The 24,441-nt window shown below is 46.5% G+C and overlaps 1 non-coding gene across 1 annotated transcript; it reads left to right on the top strand.

Annotated features, from left to right (window-relative positions):
- The first annotated feature begins 7,907 nt into the window (after positions 1–7,907).
- On the top strand, positions 7,908–8,011 carry LOC115936395 (small nucleolar RNA U13). The gene has a single exon (XR_004071885.1). It is a non-coding gene; the product is annotated as a small nucleolar RNA U13 (small nucleolar RNA).
- Positions 8,012–24,441: the final 16,430 nt, after the last annotated feature.

Raw genomic sequence — 24,441 nt, 5'->3', positions numbered from 1 at the left:
GCACCTTCCACTGGGTTTTCTCAGGCCCTGGGAAACTGAAAGAAAATAATTCCACTCTTCAGAAAAAGGAGAAACAAAGAATACATAGTAAACGTTTATCTTCATACCCCAAATTACAGGTGTGACTAGTAGCTTAGCTTATTAATTACAAAACTGCCTTATTATGCTCTAATGAAGGCATGGCCTTCTTTTTTTTTTTTAATTCTCAAAGTACTTGTAGCAAATTTTAGCATTAAAAATTACTCGAGTCAAAATTACTTACCAGTATGGTAATTCTTTCCAAGGCAACTCTAGACTTAAAGTCATTTTCCCTACCAGTACCACCCGATAGAGTAATTGGCTGCAATTAGCAATGACTTTGTCATTCCTCTCAGAATCTGGCTTCAGCGCCCGTGAAACATGCGGATCTTTTTCTCTTTCCCAGTAGGGACTCAGAGCTTCTGCAAATCCTGTCCTCCATTTAGAAAGGAAAAGGAAGGTATTCCCCTGTGTAAAACGCCATAGAATCACAGAGATGGGGGGAGGAGTGGACCACGATCACTTGGCCCAGAGTTCCTGAATGGGTAACACAAAAGGGAATTTTAGGTGGCCCACAGATGGGCCTTAAATGAACTTAATAGTTTGTTTCAATATACATTAGAGAAAGTATTGAGAGGTGACGGCGTGGGCCCTCGCTCGCTCTCCGTGCCTCTTCTGCCTGGGCTCCCACTTTGGCGGCACTTGAGGAGCCCTTCAGCCCGCCGCTGCACTGTGGGAGCCCCTTTCTGGGCTGGTCAAGGCCGGAGCTGGTTCCCTCAGCTTGCAGGGAGGTGTGGAGGGAGACTGCGCGTGAGCGGGAACCGGGACTGCGCACGGCGCTTGCGGGCCAGCTGGAGTTCCGGGTGGGCGTGGGCTTGACAGGCCCTGCACTCGGAGCAGCCGGTCAGCCCTGCCGGCCCCGGGCAATGAGGAGCTTAGCACCCGGGCCAGCGGCTGCGGAGGGTGGGCTGGGTCCCCCAGCAGTGCCGGCCCACAGGCGCTGCGCTGGATTTCTCTCCGGGCCTTAGCTGCCTTCCCGTGGGGCAGGGCTCGGGACCTGCAGCCCGCCATGCCTGAGCCTCCCCCCACCCTCTGTGGGCTCCTGTGCAGCCGGAGCCTCCCTGACGAGCGCCGTCCCCTGCTCCACGTGCCCAGTCCCATCGACCACGCAAGGGCTGAGGAGTGTGGGCACACAGCGCAGGACTGGCAGGCAGCTCCACCTGCAGCCCCAGTGCGAGATCCACTGGGTGAAGCCAGCTGGGCTCCTGAGTCTAGTGGGAACTTGGAGAACGTTTATGTCTAGCTAAGGGATTGTAAATACACCAATCAGCACTCTGTCTCTAGCTCAAGGTTTGTAAACACACCAATCAGCAAGCACCCTGTGTCTAGCTCAGGGTTTGTGAATGCACCAATCCACAATCTGTATTTAGCTGCTCTGGTGGGGACATGGAGAACTTTTATGTCTAGCTAAGGGATTGTAAATACACCAATAGGCACTCTGTATGTAGCTCAAGGTTTGTAAACACACCAATCAGCACCCTGTGTCTAGCTCAGGGTTTGTGAATGCACCAATTGACACTCTGTATCTAGCTACTCTGTTGGGGACTTGGAGAACCTTTGTGTCCACACTCTGTATCTAGCTAATCTAGTGGGGAGGTGGGGAACCTTTGTGTCTAGCTCAGGGATTGTAAACGCACCAATCAGTGCCCTGTCAAAACAGACCACTTGGCTCTACCAATCAGCAGCATGTGGGTAGGGCCAGATAAGAGAATAAAAGCAGGCTGCCTGAGCCAGCAGTGCCAACCCACTTGGGTCCCCTTCCACACTGTGGAAGCTTTGTTCTTCTCTCTTTGCAATAAATCTTGCTGCTGCTCACTGTTTGGCTCCACACTGCCTTTATGAGCTGTAACACTCACCGTGAAGGTCTGCAGCTTCACTCCTGAGCCAGCGAGACCACGAACCCACCAGAAGGAAGAAACTTCGAACACATCCGAATATCAGAAGGAAAAAACTCTGGACACGCCAGCTTTAAGAACTGTAACACTCACCGCGAGGGTCCGCGGCTTCATTCTTGAAGTCAGTGAGACCAAGAACCCACCAATTCCGGACACAGTATGACTTCCACAGCAAACCCATTAGTATGTTCAGAATGAGGACAAATTTTAAAAGTCAACCAATTGAGGCCGGGCATGGTGACTCACACCTGTAATCCCAGCACTTTGGGAGGCCATGGCACGTGGATCACTTGAGGTCAGGAGTTCGAGACCAGCCTGACCAACATGGTGAAGCACCATCTCTCCTAAAAATACAAAATTATCTGGGTGTGGTGGTGCACACCTGTAATCTCAGCTACTTGGGAGGCTGAGGCAGGAGAATTGCTTGAATTCGGGAGATGGAGGTTGTAGTGAGCCAAGATCATGCCACTACACTCCAGCCTGGGCAACAAGAGTGAAACTCCATCTCATACACACAAAAAATAGTAAGCCAATTGAAAAAATATATATTTGAAGCTTTGATGAAACTTATGAAAATAGTGTGTGAATAAATTGAGGTTTGGAAAATTCTGATAACTATACACCCTCTTTCTATGGGACCAGAAACTCAAGCTCTGAGAAACAACTGTGGCATCAGAACCCAGCTCTGGTCATTCCCAGATCATTTTTGCTTTTCTCTGCACTATGCAACATCTCCCTTCACCCCAGAGCAGTGGTCATAAACAATGTGAGATTAGCCATGCCTCCTTTGTGTGCAGAAAGACACACTGTAGGATTGCTTCTCCCTTCCCCAAGCCCTCTCCCATTCCTCTCCTTCTCCAAGGTCCTGATTCCCCACTGAAGGAACGAACTTATGCTCAGATAATTTCAAAATCCACCCTCTGCCCCGTGGCTAGCAACTCACACACCTACCAAACCGTACTTGCCCTGGAGCCCCAGTCCTTCATGGCTCCACATCAAACCAGTTACACCCATGGCTTAGCATGCTTTTCTATACTATTAATAGTTACATATATGTATTTTTAGAGGTGCTTCCTAGAATCAAGAAAATGGTTCTAATGGTGGCATCACAGGATGACAAGGAGACAGGAAGGCTTCTTATCACCTTTCAAACATCAAACTGGGAGATGTTCTTTCAGCTGCCAAGGTTTTGGGTCCCCGTGTCCCACTCTTACGAAAGAGTTGTTTGATTTACACTGTTTTGCAAATAGTCTCCAGCTATGAGAACCTCCTTGCTGACATTATCCTTCCTGCCCTCCAGCCTGAGCCGCACAAACATTGCATTGATCGTATTTACAAGGTCCTGTGCATGTCACTGAGCCCAAGTGATATGAGCAACCAGGTCACCTGCTCCCCAAGGCCTGATCAGGTACCCCAGGCCAGGGAGCCAAAAGAAAGGTGGCACTCGCTAACCAGCCCTATCCACTGACCAAAAATGGGTACCTCTTTTAGGACTTGTGGCCGTGGGGACTCTTACCCTTTCAGAGTTTAGGAGTCTAGAAGTGTTACCTCGTGACTGCTCATTTATCCTGAAGCCTCTGGCCATTGCTGGCCATCCTACGCCCCTTCTTTACCCTAAGTCTCCTGGCCTCTCTGGGGTAACCCCTAGGTGGCTTCCATATCTCCCTCCAGATGATGAAGGAAAGCTCTTTGTGGGTTCAGCAAGTCTTAGCTGCTGAGCCAAGGGAAGGCAGGAGTGACACCCAGCTCTTGCTAGGCCTCAGTTTCCCTGACTATAAAATGAAGGGACTTGATGTAGGTACATTCCGTTCCCCATCCATTAGTCCTTGACCTCTCTGTAGCACCATGCTTTCAAACATTTTTCTCTTGTGGGTTTTTTTAAATCTTTGTGCCTGGTAATCTGCATTCTCTACCAAAGATAAAAGAGCTCAGAGACCACCTGTTAGATACCATCACAGAAGAGTTCTTCATAGTTCCTTCTTGGCCTTGACAAAGACTTTAAAGCCAGAGGAGTGACAGAAATCCTTTCTCTTGAAGGCCTGGATGTCAGAGAGTGAGGGATATGAAGCAAAACCTGGATTCGAGGCCTGGTTGTACCTCTGCTGGTCGAGGGCTGTGAGCAAGTTTCCCAGTCTTTCTGAGCCTCAGTTTCCTCATCCATACAATGGGGAAACAGTAGCTGCTAGGTCACAGGGTCCTCATGAGAAGTAAATGAAATCATTTACATAGCTGGCATATAGAAGGCATTCAGCATGTGCTAATGGTTAGGATTTGAACAACTGCTTTCTGAGAACAGAACCAGTTCCCTTAAAATCAGCCTACTTCTATTAATGACTTTCTCCCAAACCCTGGATTTATATTGTGTGTTGAGTTTTACTGGAAAACAAAAGAGAGGAGGGTGGAAGACTGGATCTGGTGCAGATAGCCAAAAATCAGTCAGCATCTCCCCTACCCAGATGGGCAAGGAACAGAGAGGGTCGCCGGAAGTCTGGGTCACTGGTTTCAGAGTTGCTAGTTAAAGCTGGAATCCTTGTTCCCGCCACTACCAACCCCCATCACCCCATCCCTTTCCATCCCCTCTCCTTTCAATCAAACACTTCAAAGAGGCGCCCAGAGAAGGGAACTGTGAATTCTCTGCTCACTAGTTTTCATGAGAGGAAACCAAAGAATGTTTCTTTTCAAGACTGCATCTGCTCATCCAAACCAGTTTTACTAGCTGGGGGGACCTGAGCTCAAAGGCAGGCTCAGGGGCTGATGAAATTCAGTTGTGAGGCCGCAGAGACATTGCACTACGGACAGGAAAATGAGAGGCGCCCAGCAACACTGGGCTGGGCAAGGGCCAGGACAGCAGGAGAGGGTGCAGGAGAGGGAGAGAAAGGGGCACTGTGGGGGTCAGAAGAGGGAGAGGGGGCGCCCGGGAGAAAAGCAGATAGTGAGAAGAAAAGAGCTGAGAAAGGCAGAAAGAGAAAAGAGGAGAGAGGAGAAGAGAAGAGACAAAGCCTGAGAAAGCATTTTATTTTTCTTCTTTAAAGAGTGAAAAAAACAAACACTCCAACTGTTTCAACTGACAGGGAATGTTCATCTGCTGAAGGCATTATTAGGACGGGAGATAAGGAAACCACGGAGATAGGAAATAATTATTTTGTATCTGTCTTTATAAATGAAAATGAAGGGCATTAACTTAAATAGGATTTAGATTTTCAGGGACAGAAGGGAATGAATTAGGAAATAATTCTGATAACAAAGGAAATGTTTATTAAAAGGTCAGGGGGGCTCTTGAAACTGACAAGGCCTCATGGGCCAGATTTAAAACCCCTGCTAAGCTGCAAGGGAGTTCCAGCAGGGCCAGAGCTACGGGGTCCAGTGGGTACCACTTGTGCGAGATAACTCAGCTCAGGTCAGAGGATCGGTGGAAAAGATGACTGACCTCCTGACCTGACTTGGAAGTCAGTGGCCTGTAACTCAAAAGGTGGGAGCCAGGCACCTGTGCTAAGAGCAGAGCAGAAGTGGGCAGAGGCATCCTGGGCTGGACTCAGCTTCCCACAAGGATCCTTCATCCTCACTTCCACCCTCCTGCTAGCTTGTGGGAGGGGTGCTACATGGAGAAATTGGGTGGGAAGGGAAAAAAGGAAGGAGCCACATCAGTGACAATGCCACATTCACAGATCCCCACAGCCTGAATGCCCTCCATGAAGTCCTCTGTCTCCCGGGTGTGTACCCAACCAGGCCAGATGGAGCTCTCCCCAGCATTTCTCCACTCTTTCTACGGAGGCACCTGGAAAACAGCAGTTGGGAGCCTGCACTGTGGCATCGGATTGCCTGGGTCTACATTCTGATTCTGTCTCTTTCAAATTGCTGACTTTAGATGAGTTATTTCAATTATTTGGACCTGGCTGGACACAGCGGCTCACACCTGTAATCCCACCACTTTGGGAGGCCAAGGTGGGTGGATCACTTGAGGTCAGGAGTTTGAGACCAGCCTGGGCAACATGGCAAAACCCCGTCTCTACTAAAAATACAAAAAAAAAAAAAAAAATTAGCCGGGCATGGTGGCACATGCCTGTAACCACAGCTACTTGGGAAGCTGAGGCAGAAGAATTGCTTGAATACGGGAGGCAGAGGCTGTTGTGAGCTGAGATTGCACCATTGCACTCCAGCCTGGGCAACAGAGCAAGACTTCATCTCAAAAAAAAAAAAAAAAAAAAAAAATTACCCGGACCTCAGCTTTCTCAGATGTAAAATAGAAATCTAATGATCATACCTCTCTTATAGTGTAGTTGGAAGGATTAAGTGACACAATATTAAAAAGTTCATTGGGAGGTCAAGGTGAGCAGGTCATCTGAGGTCAGGAGTTCGAGACCAGCCTGGCCAACATGGTGAAACCTTGTCTCTACTAAAAATACAAAAATTAGCCAGGCGTGGTGGTACTTGCCTGTAATCCCAGCCACTCTGGAGGCTGAGGCAGGAGAATTGCTTGAACCCAGGAGGCAGAGGTTGTAGTAAGCCGAGATCACGCCACTGCACTCCAGCCTGGGTGACACAGTCAGACTCTATCTCAAAAAGAAAAAAGAAAAGAAGAGAAAAAAAAAAGTTGATAGAACAGTAAATATAGTAAATAATAAAATTATAGTTATTATAACACAATTATTAGAGGTATCCTGGCTAACCTTCAAAACCAAGTAAGTTCTTCTTTATGTCTAAATTTAGTGCCTCCTCTTGTCATTTGGGCCTCTCTCCTGATTGAAAAGAATTAATTGCCGCTCAAGTCCACCTACATGTCTGCCTGCCTTGGCTTTGATTTCTGTCACAGAAGTGGCTCTTCCTCACTCCCCTTCTGTCCTTCTCTTCCACCCCCAGCAGGGTTGGAGGTGGAAAGCTTTTCAACAGCCAAAACTGGTGTCTGTAGACTGACCGTGTTAAAGCCTCCAACAGGAGAGGGAATCAGAGGCTCAAGTTCAGGAGCAAGGGAAGCCACAGATTGCCGTGGCCTCATCTCCCAGAATCATGTGGCAACGGGAAGCTTGGAGGGTGTTTCGGAGCTGCAGGATCTGCCTCCAGTGCTGATACTGTAAGTACCCAGGACACCTTCCAGGGGCAGAACTTCACACGAGGACTCCTTTGCAGGTGTCTAAGCTTAGCGTTTCTGTGCAGAAATCTGGGGGCTGACTCTGTGGACTCACTGAAAGCTCTCTGCTGACAGAATCAGATAATCAGCTAATACCTGACCCCGCCGCATCCTGAGCCTTGGACTGATACATAACAATGTCATCAGGCCTGCCTTCTAAGAGCCTTAGCCAGCTTACCTCCTCTTTCAGAGAGTCTGCCCTGGGTAATTATTCCAAACTCGTGCCTGTGAGGAGGGCTAAGTGTCCTGTCACTGTAATCCTCTGGGACGATCTCTCCTAACACCCCCTTCTCTCCACATTTAGCACTCCCGAAGTTCTGTGCTGGCCCTTGGAGATGGTAGCTTACTCCCGCCAGGGGGTAGCTCTCTTAGATGAGTTCCTGAGAAAATGGGTTGAGACAAAAGATTGGCCCTGGGATCCGCAGAGGTGGAGGCCAAGAGGAGGCCCCCAAGTGCACCTGTTCCAGGAATCCCAAGCTGAGAGCCAACACTTCCCAACCAACCTTGCAAATACTCACTGGCCCACCCATTCAGGTCAATGGAAAACCGGTGTAAATGAAGTAGCAGAGGCCCAAGATGTCCAACTGCCTCCAGCTTAGGAACATTCCAAGGAGGGGAAAATATTTGACTTGTTGGTAAATCAATATTTGTGTTTCTGCGTAAAGCCAGGAGACTTACCTGCTCCTCAGTCTGGAATGGGTACCTGCAAAGTGGGAGGGAAGAGACAGCCTAGACTAGAACCTCAGCTCTGGACTTCCCGTAACCACCTCTCTGAGTGTCCTGAATTTCCTCATCTTAAGAAAGGGGAGGTCCTTTTGTAGTTCATAAGCGAGATGATTGGGTGTTCAGGCACATGTGTGAGATGTGCCTCCTTCAAACCTTGTTACAACGTCAGCACATTACCCGCCTGACATGAAAAAAAAAAAAGGAGGGGGAATAATAGTATCAACCTCATGGGGATTTCTGTGAAGATTAAATGAGCAAGTAAGTGCCAGTTGCATAATACCAAGCACATCGTGAATGCCTAATACACTTCGGCCTTTTTAAATTGCTTTTATACTCATTCAGTATTTTATAGTTTACAAAGCATGTCCACATGTACATATTAACTAATTCAGTCCTCACAGCATCCCTGTAAGGAAGTCATTATGGACTCCAAGTTTTGGAGACGGAACATCAAAGCTCAGGGAAATCTAATGACTTGCCCGAGGTCAATAATTCATATTTTTAAACAATCCAATCAAGACCAGTTGCTTGCTTAGGATTTTGACCATTTGGTACAGGTATCCAGAGCTAAACACCAAATGTGAATCATTACCCACTTCCTTGAAGTGTCTTGCCAGAAGGGTATGATTGTGGTTTCATGCTGACCTGACCTGCACCTGTACCTGAGCCAGACCAGAACTTGGCCCTGTATGGGGCGTTTGCAGGGTTGAAGATAGATTAGTGTCATTGTGCAAATTATTTCAAAGCCATGAGGATTCAGGGCTCTCTTGTAGCTCAGTGGAGAGTGTAGAGAAGAGGGTGACGATGTCACACATGAGTAATGCATAGAGGGTGCTAAACTTCAGTTTAAGCAAGATCCAAATGCTCATTTCATCTTTGATTTCTCCTTCTGGCTGTGCCATTCCCCGTAGCCACTGATCCCGGGGCCTTCTGCTGGAACTGTATGGCTGCCTGCTAAATTGGCTGTTCTTGATAGTGAATAGAAAGAGGAGGGGGGCTGGAGGCAGAGAGAAAAAAAAAGATAAGTTGAGGGGAGGGGATTAGGGAAGATGAAAGAGGGAGATGAGAGAAGGAAGCTCTTTCACTGTACTACTCTTACGCAGACTGCCATGGACCCCGAGAACTTGGTGAGGTTTTGTTCCAGGAGAACTTTTCCGGTCTTTTCACTGTGTGGCTGTCACAGACTGAACTCACTTCTCAAGAAGTGGGAGCGGTACAGGGCCGGGCCCCAGTCTGATGGGGAGACCAGCAGAGGAGTCCTGCCGTCATTTGCAGGGGAGCGAAAGGAGACTTTCAGACAGGGCAGAAGGCAGACTTTGCTCAGCATGACCCAAAGCCCAGCCTCAGGAGCTGAACACAAATATGGAAATAACAGCACAGATTCTGGGGATGTGACACAGGCGGCTTTTGCCCCGGCCGTAAATCTGGAAACAAATGAGAACTACAAAACCGGCTTGTTTGGTTTAGTGAGGAGGCAGGTGCCAAAACAGCAAATGTCACCCTCCCCATTAAGCCTGGGCAGTTTAGATTCCCATTAGTCCTGGAAATGGGATACAGCCTCTGTGGGGTCAGAAGGCCAGAGGCTGCAGCAGCATTGTAGCATCAAGAGGGGAGAGGGGACACAGAAAGACTTGTGATGTCAGCCCTAGGTGGGGCCGGTCTGTTTTAGGAGATGTTCTAAGTTCAAACCCAGGGAAGATGGGCTTTGGCAAGCACAACTGAAAAGACTTCCACTTGTCCCCTTCTTAAAAATCAGTAGGTAGACTGACTACTCTAGGATAAACTGCCAGCAGCTTTGTTTTCTTTGGGGCAGCCATCTGAAGCAGCTGCAGCTGATTTTAATGAGACATAATAATATTCTATCAGTTCTGTGAGCTATAGACTGAGCCCACTGAGGGAACCTGCTCAACCCCCAAAATGATCAGACTTGTCAAAATATGATCATTTTGTTCCTTATTATAAATGAAAAGAAGATATGATTTAAGTGTCATCCTCTGGGTATGGGAGCTGGATTCCTATAAATCAATCATCCCAGATAAACTCTTTGGAGTGATTTCACTACAAATATGCTGCAAACAATTTCTTTAAACAAAGCATAAAAGTATTACTGTATCTCTGCAACGTCAAAATGGCTTTAGATATGCATTATTGGGTTGCTGGGGTGTTCTTTGGTTAAAATATGTTATTTATGGTGTTGCGCCTGACAGGCGAAGTCAGTGCTGACTGCCTGCTGGATAAACCTCCCTCTTGGTTGCCTGTCAGTCCCCAACAGTGAAAATGGTGAAAGAGGACGGGTGTCCAGGGTAGGGAGAGGTCCAAAGGCCAGGCTGGGGTCCCTAGACTTTGCATATGTGACATATTTCATCTTCATAATGGCTCCCATTATATTGAAGGGTGGTAAGCATATAATTTCAGGCTATAGCCTATTTGAATAGGATTTCCAGGTCTGTTACTAGCCATCAGACTTAGAAAATCATACGATGCCTCTTTCATTCACTTTTCTTTCTTAAAATGGGGACAATGGTGACAACAATAACATCTAACTCTTTTGGTTTTTGTGCGGATCCAATAGGGGTAAACATGGGAAAGTACTTAGCATGGTGTCAGACACATGGTTGCACCAGGTCATGTTAGTTAGCTATTGTTATTATTATTAGAAACCCTGGGAGTTGCAGGGCATGGTGGCTCACGTCTGTAATCCCAGCACTTTGGGAGGCCAAGGCGAGCGGATCATTTGAGGTCACGAGTTTGAGACCAGCCTGGCCAACATGGGGAAACCTCATCTCTTTACTAAAAATACGAAAATTAGCTGGGCGTTGTGGTGCATGCCTGTAATCCCAGCTACTGGAGAGGCTTAGGCACGAGAATCGCTTGAACCTGGGAGGCAGAGGTTGCAGTGTACCAAGATCACGCCACTGCACTCCAGCCTGGGTGACAGAGCCAGACTCCTTCAAAAAAAGAAAAAAAAAAAAAAAAAAAAGGAGAAACCCAGGGAATTTTCTGTCCCGAGGAGGTGCTATGGAGCAAAGCTATGCTCATAGACTGTAATCTGTCTTAACATGATGTCTTCACTTTATTCTGTCCAGAAAACTAGACTTGCAGAGGACAATGAACAACCCTATGCCATAGAGTTCTGAAGCCCCATCTTCCCCTAAGGTGCCTGCATCATCGGTCTCAGAAAGAAGGCAGTGTAGGGAACGAGGTGACGTACTAAGAGTTTTTCCGCAAAGTAGATTTGTCTATTAAGCCCCATGTCACCGGCTTTCCATCTCTCTCCACTCACCTGGACAGGCATTTCTTCCATGCCACATTTTTGTAGCGCTCCAATCTGTCCACATTTTAACAACCTTGTACCTCAGTCGAGATAGAGCCTGAAAAGTTTAATATCATGTCAAATGAGAGAGCCAATAAAACTTGACATTATTAATATGATGTCAAGGGTTTTTTTTCCTAACTGCTTAGGGAAAAAACATTGTGTCCCATTAAGTTGAGCTCCTTGCGCTGAGAAATATTAAGTGACTTTTCAATGACTACCAGCTGGAACTATTAGTTTTCTTCATAAGCATTGCTGCCGTCGATTCTGAGAGGCCAGTTGAGAACCTTTTATGAAGATGCTGGATGAGCTGGTGCAATCAGAAAAGCTTTTAGGTTTCCCTGGGATCCCTCTTTAAGTGGGGCTGTGTATGGAAATGGGGATATGAATTATTAAAAGGCTTAAATACATTTGGCTGAGAGAGCATGGGCTTCATACTCCCTCTGTCCATTTATCCCCAAAGGACTGCAGTAGCCTTTCAGGACAATCTGGTGTGGACTGGAAAACCAAGGCCAGAGTCCTGGAAAGAGGAGCACACAGGGCTTCCCTCCCTGCCTGGCACCCCCTGCCCCAGCCGTCAGCAGCATCACGGTGGGTACAAGAGCTGCTGGTGTGGTGCGGCCCACTGTTCCACCCTGGCAAGGGAGGGGGCATGAGTGCCCACAGCTGCTCCTGGCCCTTGCTCACACTAAGCTTCTGGGAAGGACGCTGTCAGGAAGCTGTTGGGGGCCTCTGTTTCCCTTGGCCGGGGTCCATGGTTGCTTCACAGCATGTGGCTTTCCATGTTGGAGTCCCTTCCCGGGAAGAGGTCAGGACTTAAAATAAGCTGGCGTGAGTCATGTCTGAGTTGGGAGATGCCTCGTGCAAGTGCTGGCTTTTCAGGAATGTGCAGCTGGGGCAGCTGAAAAGAAAGCTCCAGAGGCTCAGACCTGGATTTCCAGAGTCTTTTGGCTGCTCAAGCCCAAATAAGATTGTTTCAACTGTTCCTACATCTGGACTGTTCAGACACCAGCATTTCTCCTAGGCTTTCTTATCCCCAGGGAAGCTGTTTCTGTAGCATTTACCCCATTTCCGACCCCACTCCAACACCATTTGGCTACCCATCCGAGTGTCTCATCACTTTCATTGTGGATGACCTTTATAGTTCCTAGCTGTGACACCTTCTAAGAGGTATACCTGTGTTCTTAATCTCAGGAATCCACTGAGCTGGCTACAGAGGCAGTTGCAAGCTGGTGCTGATTTATGTAAGGCTGGAGTGCTTATTATAGGGTTGTATTCCTTTAGTGAGATCAAAAAAATAAGAGATGGATGGCAAACAGAACAGTCCTTATTTAGACTTCTGTGATGTTCCAGTTGACATACTTCCCCCTTGCCCTTTGCCCCCACTCATCCTGCACCATCTGGGGGGGCACATGACCCCGGGGATAGCAGATGGAAGGCAGCTTGCTCTTCTTAAATTTCACCCAACTCTTAGAGACCTCTAGGGAAAATACCCTTGGGATGGTTCCTTGGGGGCACCTTGAGCACTCAAACCCCAACACTGTGGTCGGGAGCAGCTGATGAGGAAAATCCCTGTCCATGGACAGTGAAATAAGCGAGGCACAAAAAGACAAATGCTATATGATTCCCTTTCTGTGACATACCTAGAATGGACAAAGCCATAGAGACAGAAAGTAGAATGGTGGTTACCAGGGGCTGTGCGGAGTGGGATGAGGAATTAGTGTTTAATGGGTATAACGTTTCAATTCAAGAGGCTAAAAAAGTTCTGGAGATGGATGGTGGCGATGGGTGCACAACAATCTGAATATACCTAATACCAGTGAGCTGCACACTTAAAAATTGTGAAAATGGGCCAGGCGTGGAGGCTCACGCTGTAATCTCAACACTTTGGGAAGCTGAGGCAGGTGGATTACTTGAGCTCAGGAGTTTGAGACCAATCTGGGCAACATGGAGGAACCTTGTCTCTACAAAAAATACAAAAAAAAAATTAGCTGGATATGGTAGCATGTGCCTGTAGTCCCAGCTACTCAGGAGGCTGAGGTGGGAGGATCACTGGAGCCCGGGAGGCCAAGGCTGCAGTGACCATGACCATACCACTGCACTCCAGCCTAGGGGACAAAGTGAGACCCTGCCTCAAAAAAAAAAAAAAAAAAAAAGTTAAAATGGTAAATTTTGTCATGTATATTTAACCACAATTTAAAAAATCCCTGACATCAAGTCATACAGCTATGAAGTAATAAATTCCAATTCAAACCTAGGAGTAAGGTTTAGCCACTAAAATATACTGTCTGTCATGACAAACTGACCTGCCACCGTCCCCCTATGATTTGGGAAGGCTATCTCATTCATTGTCCCATTGGTGAGGGCAGCAAGAAAGGATTCCACAATGGCGTGGGGTTGTCATCAGCGCCCCTAAGCACCCAATGTTGTACATGTCACAGAATCTGGGATTTTAAGAAAGCCTTAAGTTTGTGTTATCCCAGCTGGGGTAGCTCAAGACCATCCTTGGGCCCAGCAATTGGAGGCATTCTCCCAAGCAAATGGAGGGAATTGTCTCTCTCTCCCTTTTGCTGCAGCTCAACCTTTCTTCACCTTCCTGCTTTAATGACTTAATCAAGTGGCAGATGAGAGGAACTGATCCATGCAAAGGACAGAAGTTTCAACAGGATGTGTGGAACCCACTGCTGCTCCCTTCCCCTGCCCCAGAGTCACTGCCCTACCAGAGAAAGACAGTGGAGACAGAAAAAGAAAAGAGAAAAAGGCGAGAGAGATTTTGTACCCTTAAGCCTCCACTGCCGCAGTTCAAAAGACCAATCTTTACTGAAAATAAATTTAAAGGAGAATTTTTGATGTATATTATGGTCTCTGGTGGTAGACAAGAGCACTGCCGGCAGTGTATGGAGTTATGCAAAGCCAAAGTGGGATTACTTAAAAGTGTCTGTAGTGCTTTGATTAACTGGTGTGTATTTTATTTTTTATATGACACAATCACAGGCCTACATTGATAATATCTTGCTATTATTGTTTGACACTTGAATCTCCCTTTTTCCTATCACTTGGAAGTGGGCTTTGTGCAGTTTGGGGCAAGGGGCAGAGGATCAAGATGATCCCCAAAGGGATAAAAATGAGATGTGGTCCCAACTTCGCATTTTAAAAAAATAAATAAAAGCAGTGCATAAAAGCCCCAGGACCTGTCGTAGAAAATGAAGAACTGACAGATCAGACAATAGAGACTCAAACAGATGGCCAAGTGCATGGGCTGAAAGAGAGTCCAAACTACCTTCTGAGGTTTCTTATGCCTGTCTGGAAAATATCCCCCCATGAATACATCCTCTGGGAATCAGAGGATGCCCCACCTTTCTCTGTTCTGCTTTGGGACACAGGCTCTGGAACGCTACAAATTGCATTTCTCCTTTGCCAGTTAGCTCCTGCTTGGCTCTGCATCTAGCGGGAGCTGGAGGGAGATGAGAAAGCTGGAGGAGATGAGAAAGGATTTGTTGCTCCCTATTTGCCTGGTGCTTCTGCCAGTGTCGTGCCCGGAGAGAAGCTCTGTGCCTCCACAGCAGTAATTGCTTCCAACTGACAGCTTCGTTGGCTCTCCCAGTACCAGCCTCACTGCACGCCCCCCAAGAGGTCACAGCACCAGCCAGGCAGTGCCCCCTTCTTGGACATCTGAGTCCCCACTCCACAGAGCCCCTTCCCAAGCTCCTAGGATATTAGCAGCAGCTGGGTCACACCTCAGAACTCTGAGCCTTGGGGCCCCTCCTTCAAGCTTCAGAGGCAGCAGCAGCACCCAGGCAGCACCCCCAGCTTTGAGGTGTAGCTCCAAGCGCTGCAGGGTTCCTCCTTGGAGCTTCTAGGTTCTGGTAACCCCAGGTTCTCCTCATTGTTCATCCAGACCTAGGTAAGGACTGCTTCCTTCCATTTAAGCAAGCCCCTGTATAAAATATTTTCTGTTGAAATGCCTAGAGTGGTTTCTGTTTTTCTGACTGTACTCTGAACAGAATATGCTCCTTGAAACCAAGTTGTCTGAGCACTTGGGGCCAAGGGATGGAGGATTGCACCATCCTCCTTAAGGCAAAGATGACGCAGACCAGGACTTGGGCCTGGCTGGGCAGCATTCCTGAGGCTCACAAAGCCCAGGAAGAGAGGCCCATCAAGCCAGTTCACCACCTCACAGGGTATGAATAATTCTAATGGAGGTAAGGATACCAACTGTGGTGGCTGAGAAACCTGGAGAATCCTCTTCACTCCACTGGGCAGGAAATGAAAGGTGAGGCAAGGAGCAAATCCACTCAGGGCCAGACATGGTGGCTCACACCGGCAGTCCCAGCCAGCACTTTGGAAGGCTGAGGCAGGAGAACCACTTGAGACTGGGAGGTGGAGGCTGCAGTGAGCCATTGTCACACCACTGCACTCCAGTCTGGGTCACAGAACAAGACCCTGTCTCAAAACAAACAACAACAACAGAAAACCCTCACTCAGGCCTTGCCTTGGAAACTCTCTAGAACGAGGAAATAGGCCCTTGGGATGCATCCTCTTCGTTCACAGAATGGGCAGAGCAGCTGTTTTCCTGGCTGGCTTTTCCCAACTGAGTCTCTTGCCATCCCCCTCTGGAGCTCACAAAAACAAACTCAGAGATTTATTTTTCTTTCAAATTTCCTGAGATCTCATAAGTACTAGTCTGACTCTCCCTGCACCCTAGTTCCTTACATCCTCTGCTCACGCACACACTGCACCGTGGAGGGTCTTGTCTAAAGCCTGAGCTGAGAATTCCATCGTTGACCCCATCCTCCACAACCACTGGTGTCTAAAAATAGAAGCCAAGTCTCTATTGTCACTGTGCTAGGAGGTTATGTGTTTGAAGGCAAAATATACACTCTGGTGTTCATGGGCACAGCCCTTCTGCCCTCCCACCTGCCCTGGTATAAGCTTGAGGCTTTGGGGAGTCATTTTATTTCCTCCCCAGCCAGATTCTCTATCTGAACTTCCTCCAATCATAGTGGGGAGTCTTCTATTCTAAAAAGATAACTATGAAATTTCTTTATTCTTTAGCTCTGTATGTCCTCTGGTTCATTCAGGTAGATCTCCTTTTAGCATTGTAAAGTCAAAAGACCTGGCCTCTCACTAGCTGTGTGACTTCTGGTGAATTGATTAATCTCTCTGAGTTCCAAACTCTCTCACTTGAAAATCCCGGCAAAGATTGTCTATTTCACAGGGTTGTCGTGAGGGTCAAATACAATAATATATGTAAGTGCACAGTAAAGTCCTGTACAAATGGGAGGTGATATTATTGCAACAGTTGCTGCCCAAGCCACTCACTGCATTATTATTATCTAAGTCCTCCTTCTGGTGCTTTAAACTCACTTCTTTTTGCTCTGTCTGGTTGGGTTATGGCTGTTGATTTCTCCCTGGGGCTCCAGCTGCAGACAGGAGAAGGCTGAATCAGCCCTGTGTTTCCAGTACTGATTCTAAGAACTCTCTCCAGGCCTCTAGCCCCACCAGGCTCCCCAGAGCATGGCCCAAGCTGTCCCTGGGGGGCCATATTTTTAGGCCTATCCAGTTCCAACTGTGAAGCTTCTTCAGACCGGGCTGGCAGGAGCCCAGGCAGTGTGTGCATGAATCATAACTGCCTGTGGTCCCATTATGCAGGTCAGGGTGGCTGCGGAGGAGGCAGGGCCCTGACCTCAGAGGTCCGGGGATTATTTATTGCCTTTGGCCTCATGGGCTAATTTGGGCCTTTGCCCAGCCCGGGGGAAATGTCTTCATCTGCCTTCTTCCCCAAGGGCAAGGTGAATTCAACTCTCTTTATTGTCTACCTCATAGGAATAAAAGATGGGGGCTGGCAGGGAGGGGAGAAAAAATGTAGCACTCCCACGAACAACATCCTATACTAAATTCTGCAGTAAAAAAAAAAATTGGGCCAGGCGCAGTGGCTTACGCCTATAATCCCAGCACTTTGGGAGTCCAAGGTGGGCAGATCTCTTGAGGTCAGGAGTTTGAGAGCAGCCTGGCCTACATGGCAAAACCCTGTCTCTCCTAAAAATACAAAAATTAGCTGGGCATGGTGGCAGGTGCCTGTAATCCCAGCTACTCGGGAGGCTGAGGCATGAGAATCACTTGAACCTGGGAGGTGGAGGTTGCAGTGAGCTGAGATTATACTACTGCACTCTAGGCTGGGTGACAGAATGAGACTCCGTATCAAAAAAAAAAAAAAAAAAAAATATTAAACAGAAAACCCCAGCCCTCAAGGAGTTTATAAAAGGAATGAAAATCACCTATGGGAACAATCTTAGCCCCTTACAATTGATCTAATAGCACGCATGCTAAAACAGTGCCAGGCAGTGGGAGCATCAGATCTAGGAAGGATTAAGGAAGGCGAGAGGCAATCAGGAAATATTTCTTAGATAGCATCCCCTTTTTCTCTCTTTTTTAAACAAGCGCTTTGCAGAAAATTAGAAAATGAATATGTAAAAAGAAGAAAATTAAAATCACCCATAATCCCTACCTGACGATAACGACTCTCTACAGGTTGATCTATGCCCTTCCAGCCATTTTTCGATACATGTATTTATATTCATACAATATTAATAAAAATCAAATTATTCTGGGTGTACTATTTTATAACCTACTTATTTCACTTAATTTCTTGTGTCAATAGATATATATCTTCATTATTTTTAATGACTGCTAAGAATTGTCTTGCATGGATGTAAAAGAGAATGTGTATGAATTTTGCCAGTCCTCTGTTATTGGACATTTCAGAGATTTCCAGTTTGTGCCACCTTAAACAATGCTTCAGTGAACATTCTGGTGCTCAGCTCTTTATGGACATGTATGATTATTTCTTTAGGATAAGTTCCTAGAAATAAAAGTACTGAGCCAAAGGATAAACATATTTCTAAGGCATTTATTATCCTCTGTCAAGTCGTCCCTTGCATTTTGCACCAAGATACACTTATAATCAAATGAAGAATGTGAAGATTTAAATTAGGCTTCGAGGCCAGGCACCGTGGCTGATACCTGTAATCCTAGCACTTTGGGAGGCCAAGGCAGGCAGATTGCTTGAAGCCAGGAGTTCAAGACCAGCCTGGCCAACATGGTGAAACCCCGTCTCTACCAAAAATACAACAATCAGTAGTCCCAGCTACTTGGGGGGCTGAGGCATGAGAATCGCTTGAACCCAGGTGGCAGAGGTTGCAGTGAGTCGAGATCGTGCCACTGCACTCCAGCCTGGGCAACAGAGCGTGGATCTGTCTCAAATATAAATAAATTAGGCTTTGAAAGTGGGGAGAGATGTGGATTGGAAAACAGGTGTGGAGACAAACTTGGGATAGGGAAAACAGGTATAAGGCATTGAGATGTGGTCTAAACAAGTCATTTCTTTATTATTAATTTTTTATAGAGAGACAGGGTCTCGCTTTGTTGCCCAAGCTGGTCTTGAACTCCTGGCCTCAAGCTATCCTCCCACCTCAGCCTCCCAAAGTGCTAGGATTATAGATGTGAGCAACCACGCCCAGCCAAGTCATTTCTTTATTCAACAAACATTCATCTAATGTTGGCTGTGAGACAGGCACTATGCTCGACACACAAACCCACACAAAAAAGCCTTTGAGAAAGGGGATTAGAAGGAATATGGGTTTGGGCTTGGTTAAGCATCTGTGTTGGGAGTAATGGAAAGTAATGGAAAAATGCCTCATGGGTGCACTTGGAAGGCTTGGCTGAGTAGTGGGACGAGGCCTGGCTCTGACCTTTTGTGGAGTGAAGCTTAGGGGTCAACACTGAGGCCTTGAGTAATAGACACCTACATTGCAATCCTGGCTCGGCCACTGTCAATGTTTAGCCATGTAACTTAACCTTGAGAGGCTCATGTCTTTAGCTTCAAATATGGGGAATATAACCGCTACCTCATTTGGCTGTTGTGAAGGCAAAATAATCTAAGTCATGTTAAGGGCTGAACAGAAATGACGTAAAAGCTCAATAACCATTGACCATCATTACTGCATTGGTGGGAAGTGGACAGGTTGGTGCAGGTCTGAGAAGATGTAATGGACCCCACATCGCCAGCTCAGTGACACATTGGGTTCTGGTCTACCTACATTCTCTGTATAGCCACTGGGCCCCTGTAATGCTGACCTCAGGGGATGATGTGGAGTGATCCAGCTGGCTCTCTGATAGGGCAAAAAGAAATAAAGCAGAAGACAAAAACAAATAAGAATATTGCCCACCCCCAGTGGCCGTGAGGTCCTGAGGCTGGATCACTTCTGTTCGCCCAACACTACTCCTGCCTGCTGTTGCAATGGGCCTGCTGGCCAAGTTTGCAGGAGCCGCTGTGGAGGCTTGCTCCTGTCTCACACAACAGGTACCACAGGGAGTCTCTGTGAGCCTGTGATCTACCTATTTGTCCAGTGACTGCCTGTCAATCTCCCTCAGTGTCACTTCCGATAAATAGCTCAGAGAGAGCGACACCTTGATACATCAATTCCATCTGAGATTCCCCTGACAGGCCTCCCAGCGTCTGAATCATCTGGGTGATTCATGGCCCAGCATAAGCACCGATGAACCCTTTCAACCACGGCTGGGCGCTGCATCAGCCTCACACTCGTCAAACAGACTCCAGGCTCCTCCTCAGACCAGCCTCGTTTTACTGTCTCCTACCTACTTCCCAAGGATGAGGGGAGTCTGTTTGTCCATCCTTTTAGTAAACATAAATCAATCCAGGGCTAGCAGAGGCTAAAAGAGAAAGGGAGAGGACTGAAATCATCGTCACAAGATCCAGGTTCTGGAACTGTTTCTGCTACCAGCATTCCTGCAGCTCCTAAAAAGTCATTTAACCTCTGTTAGATGGGATAACTACAAACATCTCTATTCCACACATAAGAAGATATACAGGTAAAGAATCGTAGAACGTTAACCTCAAAGGAGGGGTCTTCAAGATCATCAGGTTTAACTGTCTTTATATTTATTCATTGAACAAATACTTGCTGAGCATCTATTATGTGCCAAGAACCATTCTAGCGTTGGGAATATATCAGTCAACAAACAGACAAAAATATCCTACACTCATGTGGCTTACAACCTTTATGAGAAGAGACAGAGAGCAAACTAAATAAATAAGTAAAATAGATAGTATATTAGATGGTGATAGGCACTAGGGAGGAAACTACATCAGAATAAAAGGAATGGAGATTATTTGGGTTTAATTTTAAATAGGGTAGTCAGAGATGGCCTCCCTGAGAAGGCGATCTTGGAATAGATCTGAAGGAGGTTAGAGAGCAAACCATGAGGCTCTCTGGGGAAATGTGTTCCAGGCAGAGGAAAATGACAAGTGAAAAGACCCTAAGGAAGGAATTGCCTGGTGTGTGCCAGGAAAAGTGAGAAGGCCCACGAGGCTGGAACAGAATAAAAACAGAGGAAGTACCAGAGGTCAGCTCACCTAGGGCCTTGTTGCCTTTCCAACTTTGGATTTTATCCCAGGGGAGATACTGGAAGGTTTTGAACAGAGGAGTGACGTGGCCTGATTTATGTGTCAACAGATTCACTCTGAGGCTGTGCTAGGAATAATACCAACAGTAATAAAAGCTAATGCTTACGTAGCACTTCCTATGTGCCAGGCACCATTTTAAGTCCCTTCTGCATATTAAATCATTTAATCCTCACAACAACTCTTAAGACGTAGGTCCTAGCATTGTTCCCATTTTACACCAAGAAAAGGAAAGCACAGAGAGGTTATAAGTAACTTGTCTACGTCACACAGCTAGTCAGCCACAGCGCCAGGTTTTCAATGGAGGCAGTTTAGCTCCAGATTCTGTGCTTTTCCCACCCTACTCTGCTGCTCGATCAGGGCAAAGGTGAAGGCAATTAGTAGCAGTGATGGGGTCTAGGAAAAGGTGGCTGTAGTGGAGAGAATGGATCAGATTCTGGCTATCTTTGAAGGTAAAACCAATAGGTTTTGCTGTCAGATCAGATGTGGGTGGAGTAGAGAGAGGATTCAAGCAACTGGATGGATGGAGTTGCTTCTAACTGAAGTGGGGAAGATCAGAAGAAGAGCAGGAGTTTGGTTTGGGACACACTGAACTTCCCATGGAACATCTGAGTCACAGAGACAGGAGCTTGGAAGAAAATGAGGAGCCAAGAATCTCAAATATTTGCTCAATGCCATAGAGCTAGTTAGGAAAGGGAGGTTAAACCTTCTGGGTAGGAGCTTTTCCCCCTCTTTGTGTTTCTAAGCACCTTTTCCATTCACCGCGGGGAACCCAATCTACAGTCACTCGCCATTTGTCTATCAAAGTGGAAATCAGGCACTGGCTCCAGAGCGAAGAGCCTTCTCTTCACCTCGTCATCCCTTGCTCGTCATCCCTTGCTCAGGGTGACAGTGTATGCATGCTAAGGTCTGCAGTGGGAAGAGGATTCCAAGGGGGCTGGTAACCTAGGAGACTATCCCCAAGTGGTAAGGGAGAGACAGCTTTAAATGTTTACAAAAGTCTATGATTTCTCCCACTACAAAGGGAAGGCCCCCAAGACCTGCTGGAGCTGGGGCATTTGGCCACCACAGAAGGCCATTCCATGTAGCCTGGGAAGGCAATTACAGCCTCTGCCGTGTGGAGCTGGATAGAGCTGCCGGTGTTTATTTGGGTGGTGAGCTGCTATTTAAAATCAGGCTTTGTTTCTGAAAATGAGACAGCTGGGGCTACATTTGGTGGATAAAGACATTTTGTTGAACTTTCAAAATGGGGTATTATTTTCCATTTACACTTATTTCACGGAGAATTGTAAGAAGATGAGATTGTAGACGTGTCTGTGATATGCAGTAATGAGTGATGGATCTTTGAAGGTAAAAATATCTCTAGGATATTTCTTTTTCTTTTTTTTTTTTTTTATCTCCTCTCTCTCTCCTCCAGGCCTCAGGTTGGGTGGGTTTAGGTTTTGTTTTGTTTTGTTTTTTAATATCAAAATGGAGAGTGTCTCTAGTGGGAGTATAGACTGTTCTATGCTCAATGTTTGTCTTAATAAAGGTTAAAAGAAATGAAATAATATTAAAAAGGCTCTCAGGAGACAGGAGCACCAGATGCTTCCAACTCCCTGGACTGCTGCGGAAGAAGGCAGGATAGCAAGACTGGGGAAACTACGGGGCAAACGGAGTGGCTGATCCCTCCAGACCACCCAGCCCCAGCCTGAAAAACTCAGGAAACAGAGGAACAAGCAAAGGCGGAGAGGGCTGGAGAAGCAGACAAAGAAAAGGAGAGGAATTCAGATGCCAAGAGGATGCTTCTCCCTCTCTCCGCATTCAAGGCCCTCTCTTTCTCTGGGGACTGGCATCGGGAAGGGTATGTATCCCAGAGGAGTCAAATTCGATATCTTCCCCTCTCTCTACCTTCTCTTAATTGCTTTGGAAGAAAACCAAGAAAAGAGATACCAGAAGAAAGAAAAACATTCAGCTTGATTTTCTTGGATAAGAGCTTGTATAAAGAAATCCAATGATGTTTATTGAATAAATAAATGAATTAATCATTAATCTATCAGGCAGTATATCAAAGAATCAATACATGAATCAGGGAATGAATTAGGAAATCAGTGAATCTGGCATAAATTCTCAGATTTCTTAACCTCCTGCTTTAGCACACAGACCTCTCTATCTTTGCGTATTGACAAAGGTCAGTATCCTCCATTAAAAAAAAAAAAAAAAAAAGGAACTCACCACTGTCAAAAGCCTGAATCTTGCTACGTACTTATGAAAATACTGGAGAGACCCCCTACCCTTCTTAGGGAGGAAAGGAAATATTTTCCAATATACTGAGTTCAAAGCAGACACTGCATGCTTGTAGCTTAACCCTGCCACAGGGCAGGGTTAAACTTTCAGTGTTGCAAATTTTGAAGGTCCTTTTAACTGTGCTTTGCTTCTCTGAATGTTTCAGATACAACTACCCTGCACCCTATCACTACTAACTGGGCAGGGTCTATGTCTTCTTCCTCTTGGTGTCTTCCTGCATCTGTAGTGGCCAGGACTGTGGTGGGAACATAGTGGCCATCAGTAGATGCCTCTTCAGTTGAATTCAAAGTAGTCATGTCCAGTGTGGCGATCCCTCAAGGATCTAGAACTAGAAATACCATTTGACCCAGCAATCCCATTACTGGGTATATACCCAAAGGATTATAAATCATGCTACTATAAAGACACATGCACACGTATGTTTATTGCGGCACTATTCACAATAGCAAAGACTTGGAACCAACCCAAATGTCCTTCAATGATAGACTGGGTAAAGAAAATGTGGCACATATACATCACGGAATACTATGCAGCCATAAAAAAGGATGAGTTCATGTCCTTTGCAGGGACATGGATGAAGCTGGAAACCATCACTCTCAGCAAACTATCACAAGGACAGAAAACCAAACACCACACGTTCTCACTCATAGGTGTGAACTGAAAAATGAGATCACTTGGACACAGGGCGGGGAACATCACACACTGGGGCCTGTGGGAAGCCGGGGAAATGGGAGGGATAGCATTAGAAGAAATACCTAATGTAAATGACAAGTTGATGGGTACAGCAAACCAACATGGCACATGTATACCTATGTATCAAAGCTACACATTGCGCACATGTAGCCTAGAACTTAAAGCATAAAAAAAAATAAAAACAGCAAAGTAGTCATGTCAGGATTTCCAGCTTTTCTCCCAAAGACCATATTTTATGAAGCTACAAGCAGATGCTAATCAATGGTCAATTGTGAATAGCAATTCTATTATTTAAGGCCAAATACCCTGGAGTCATCCTGAGGTCTGCCTGAGATAAAACTCATAAATTCCCCTGGCATTGGAACCAGGCTAAAACAGACAACAGCAACTTGCCAATTAACTCTTCCTAATGACTTGAAGTAGCTGAGAACTTGGATGCATAAGATTCCATTGAGAGAAAGTGTCCTGCATTTTGAGCTGCGGGCAATAAGATCATAAGAAGCAGGAAGGGAAGAGATATTTGTCTCTGAGAGCATAATTTATATTCAATAAATTAAGAAGGGCCACCCGGGGATCCGACGCTCAAGTATGGAGTAGGAAGCTAAAAGAAATTCTCCAGTCTGGGAAGAAAGGACTACATGAAAGCAGAAAATGGCCCAGACATCCTGAGCAACACAGAGTAGATCAGTAGATGATTTTCAGGGGCTTTATTTGGACAAGGGGTGGGGTGATCTGCTTTGGGACCCCATCTTTGTTTAATGGGGATGGAGTGAGAGATGAAGTGGGAGACAGATGGAAGAGAGGCCAGAGAGACTCCTGTTGTGCTGAGGAGGCAACAGGC

Source organism: Gorilla gorilla, chromosome 9, assembly GCF_029281585.2.
Source record: "Gorilla gorilla gorilla isolate KB3781 chromosome 9, NHGRI_mGorGor1-v2.1_pri, whole genome shotgun sequence".
Taxonomy (NCBI): Eukaryota; Metazoa; Chordata; class Mammalia; order Primates; family Hominidae; genus Gorilla; species Gorilla gorilla.
Note: the sequence above shows the minus strand (reverse complement) of the source record. Positions and strands in the feature narration are given on the sequence as shown.